Here is a 4,940-nt window from a genome sequence, read left to right as displayed (position 1 = left end):
GGGGGGGGGGTGGGGGGAAATCCAGGCACAAAAATCACACACTAAACAGATTTTCCCCAGACCGACGGGAAGCTAAACGCCCTCCTACTTCGGTGAACTGCTTTGAAGTCTAGACCTGTCTACGGATGCCGAGGTGGATCTGAGCTGTCACTGGAGCCAATGAACCAACTTCCGTTACGTCCTAGACAGGCAATATGTCTGCGCCCAGATCACAACGGCCCCCAAGGGGACGGCCATGTTGGCACATCTGACGTACGTTAAGTCCAGGGATGGATTTGGAGGCCAGGAGCTGGGATGGCCTGGAGGGTGAGGAGCCACTGAAATTCTCTCATTTCCTCACATTTCGACTCTTGCAGAAAATAGGTACGTTTTCAGTCTCAAGCTTCATGAGGCAAAAATAATGCCGGCTAAGGTGCTTTCAGAAGGCTAGTCATGGAAGTAAATATGGCTTCGGCATGTATTATCCGTATTTTGTATAAATTGTATATAATTTTTGTAAAAATTATATACAATTATATACAATATACAATTTGTATAAATTATATACGTAAATTGTATAAATTTTTGTATAAATCCGTATTTTTATACTTTGTATGAAAAAAAAAAAAATTCCAGAGAGGTAGGAGTTCACTGGTTGGCTTGGCAGCGAAGAACACACTCCCAGAAAGGGAAAAGAAAATACATTGGGTAAACGGACTCCAAGGAGAGCTTCCAGAGGGAAAATAGCTTGCAGGAAGCTGATTTTAAGAAGAGAAAAAAGATTTCCAGACACTGCTACAGTATGGGGCTGACCATTAAGGAGGGAAAAGAGTGGCAGGGGCTACCCACGTTGTGACTGGGGGTTGGGGCTCAGGAAAAGGCCACCAGAAGTAAGGCCATTAATGGTGTGGAGTCAATGGGAAAAGCTCAACCTGAATGCATCCTGCCATAACAGAAGGGTGGTGATGGGGACAGTAACCCAAGATTTACGGCAAAGAATGTGAAAATTAAGTGTGAATCAGGCTGTTGTGAAACCAGGCCATGGTTAAAAGAAACAGTCCTAGAATATTCTCTAGTTACCAATATTATGATGGGGGACTTCCTTTAGTATTTCAGTGTTGGCTCAAATAGTATCCAGAAAAGCTTGGGGTGGAGAGCCTTCCCTATTATTACTAAAGCACGCATATGTGTGCTAAGTCGCTTCAGTGGAGTTCCACTCCTTGCTTTGCTCTCCTCCAGGAGATTTTCCCCACCCATGGATTTAACTGGAGTTTCATGTCTCCTGCCGGAGAAGGCAATGGCAACCCACTCCAGTACTCTTGCCTGGAACATCCCATGGACAGAGGAGCCTGGTAGGCTGCTGTCCATGGGGTCGCTAAGAGTCAGACACGACTGAGCGACTTCACTTTCACTTTTCACTTTCATGCATTGGAGAAGGAAATGGCAACCCACTCCAGTGTTCTTGCTTGGAGAATCCCAGGGACGGGGGAGCCTGCTGGGCTGCAGTCTATGGGGTCGCACAGAATAGGACACAACTGAAGTGACTTAGCAGCAGCAGCAGCAGCATGTCTCCTGTATTGGCAGGTGGGTTCTTTACCACTAGCTCAACCTGGAGCTTCCCTGATAGCTCAGTTGGTTAAGCATCCACCTGCAATGCAAGAGACTCCAGTTCCATTCCTGGGTCGGGAAGATCCCCTGGAGAAGGGAAAGGCTACCCACTCCAGCAACATCAGACATGACTGAGTGACTTTCACTTTCCCCCGGGACACCCAATAAATTATTATTACTAGGCTTTTTCTTCAAAGGACTTATCACTTGGTGACATCGTATCTATTGATTGTCTCTTCTTCACTATTCTGTAAGATCCATAAGGGGTATTCCCTTGCCCGTGTTGGTCTCTGATTTATCTTCAGTGTGGAGTACAGTGTCTTGCACAGTGTTGTTGCTTTAAAATATATCTGAAAGAGTGAATTATCCAATAACCCAACATTTCAGATTGAATTCCAAGACAGCCACAGTATGGAAAATTTCCATTTCCTTTCCTGTGAATAAGACCCAAATGTTTATAACTTGGATAGGTGGATAACTACAGGATAGTTAGGAAATTAAGGGAAAGTAGGGCTTCCCTGGTCGCTCAGACAGTAAAGAATCCGCCTGCAATGTGGAAGTCCTGGGTTCAATCCCTGGGTCTGGAAAATCCCCTGAGGAGGGCATGGCAACCCACTCCAGTATTCTTGCCTGGAAAATTCCATGGACAGAGGAGCCTAGTGAGCTATAGTCCGTAGGATCACAAAAAATCGGACACGACTGAATCGACTTAGCATGCATGCACTCAGGATAGTGAGAGGCCAAGAGCCCTACTCTCAGAAGAGGGAGAAAGAAGAGAAAGCACGTCTCAGTTCAGCAGGTAACAGTGAAGCTGGAATTTTTGAAATGGCAGCAGCTTTCAAGAGTTTTGAGAGCTTTGCCCTTTAGACAAAGTTTTTTCACCACATCCTTTAAGAATGTCACCTCCCATCTCTTATGTTTTCCTCCATTCTTAGACATGAAACCAGTCAATCATAAAGGAAATCAACCCTGAATATTCATTAGAAGGACTGACACTGATCCTCCAATACTTTGGCCACCCAATGCAGAGAGACGACTCATTGGAAAAGACCCTGATGCTGGGAAAGATTGAGGGTAAGAGAAGGGGGAGGCAGAGGATGAGATAGTTAGATAGCATCACTGACTCGACAGGAATTTGAGCAAACTCTGGGAGATAGTGAAGGACAGGGAAGCCTGGCGTGCTACAATCCATGGGGTCACAAAGAGGTGACATGACTCAATGACTGAACAACTTAGAAACTGCAATTCCTGTCCTTTCTGAGGGTCCTCTTTCATTTTGCTTTTCCCTGTTTATATTGAGTCTCTAATCACACACAATTTAGAAGACAGCTATGTTCTTTAGAACTGCCTTCCAGTGGCTTACTCCCTTCAGTGACAAAAAACTGATTAGTCCATTAGCTTGTTCATTCAAGTCCCAAATAAATAATTGCTTATTTTTCTGCACTGGGAAATATAACTTTCTAGGGTGATGGAAATGATGACAGATTTCTCTCAGTATGTACTTTTCAGCCATATCACTCAGAGGATGCCATGATCTTCATTTTCTGAGTGTTGAGCTTTAAGCCAACTTTTTCACTCTCCACTTTCACTTTCATCGAGGCTTTTTAGTTCCTCTTCACTTTCTGCCATAAGGGTGGTGTCATCTGCATATCTGAGGTTATTGATATTTCTCCCGGCAATCCTGATTCCAGCTTGTGTTTCTTCCAGTCCAGCGTTTCTCATGATGTACTCTGCATATAAGTTAAATAAACAGGGTGACAATATACAGCCTTGACGTACTCCTTTTCCTATTTGGAACCAGTCTGTTGTTCCATGTCCAGTTATTATACCTATTTTAGCTATGACAAACCTAGACATTGTTTTGAAAAGCAACGACATTACTCTGCTGACAAAGGTCCATATAGGCAAGGTTGTGGTCTTCCCAGTGGTCACATATGGGTGTGAGAGCTTGCCCATAGAGAAGGCAGATCACCAAAAATTTGATCGCTTCGAACTATGGTGCTAGAGAAGACTCCTGGAAGCCCCTTGGACTGCAAGGAGAACAAATCAGTCAATATTAAGGGAAATTCAACCCTGAATACACTTTGGAAGGACTGATGCTGAAGCTGAAGCTCCAGTATTATGGTCGTCTGATGTGAACAGCAGACTCACTGGAAAAGTCCCTGATGCTGGGAAATATTGAGGACAGGAGAAGAGAGTGCCAGAGGATGAGATGGCCGGATGGCATCACCGATGCAATGGACATGAACTGGGGCAAACTCTGGGAGATGGTGAGAGATAGGGAGGCCTGATGTGCTGCAGTCTATGGGGTCGCAAAGAGTCAGACGTGACTGGGCAACTGAACAACTACAAATACCTATTTTAAATTTTTATTTGGAGAAAACTTTAGATTTACACAAAAGCCACAAAGTACTACAAAGAATGCATATATACCTTCATTTGACTTCCTCTCGTGTGAATATTTCATATAACCTTGGTGTGTGTGTGCTCAGTTGCATCTGACTCTTCACGGCCCTATGAACTGCATCCTGCTAGGCTCCTCTGTCCATGGGATTCTCCAGGCAAGAATACTGGGGTGGGTTGTCATGTCCTCCTCCAGGGGAGCTTCCTGACTCAAGGATCAGACTCAAGCCTCCTGCATCTCTTCCATTGCAGACAGATTCTTTACCCAGTGAGCCACCTGGGTAGCCCCTATGTAACCATGATACGTTTGTCAAATTGAGATATTAACATTGCTATGACACTCAGCTAAATTAGTTTCTATTTGGATTTCACAACTTTTTCCACTACTGTCCTCTTTCTGTCTCAGGATTCAACCCAGGGAATACTGCCTTTAAACATCATGTTTTCCTGAATTCCCTTGTTCTGTGACCCTTCCTCACCCTTTTCTCTTTTTCCTGTCTTCATTTTGAGGAGTACTGATTAGGTATTTGAGATATTGACCTTCTTTTAGGTCAGTCTGTTTTCCTCATTAAACAAGGGCTATCCATATTGGAAAAGACACCTCTGAATCGAAGTCCCTTTCTAATAACATCATGTCTAGGCTATCAAAGGGACAACAAAGGTAATATTTGCCAGATTTTTCCACTGAAAATAGCAAAAAAATTTGACTAAAAAGAACCAACATATAGAGCTCACATCAACAGATTTCAAGATTTATAAACCTTCAGTAGTATTGGTGAAAGGATAAAACACAGGACAAAGGAATACAATAGAGATCCCAAAAGACCCACATAAGTCAATTACACTCAAGTGTTTCACAGAGGTAAAAAGTTTATTCAAAATGAAGAAAGATAGACTTTTCAGCAAATAATGCTGGAACACTTAGAGGTCCATAGGCCAAAAAAAAAAAA

Source organism: Bison bison, unplaced genomic scaffold (assembly GCF_000754665.1).
Source record: "Bison bison bison isolate TAMUID 2011002044 unplaced genomic scaffold, Bison_UMD1.0 scf7180017863683, whole genome shotgun sequence".
In the NCBI taxonomy this organism is placed as follows: domain Eukaryota; kingdom Metazoa; phylum Chordata; class Mammalia; order Artiodactyla; family Bovidae; genus Bison; species Bison bison.
Note: the sequence above shows the minus strand (reverse complement) of the source record.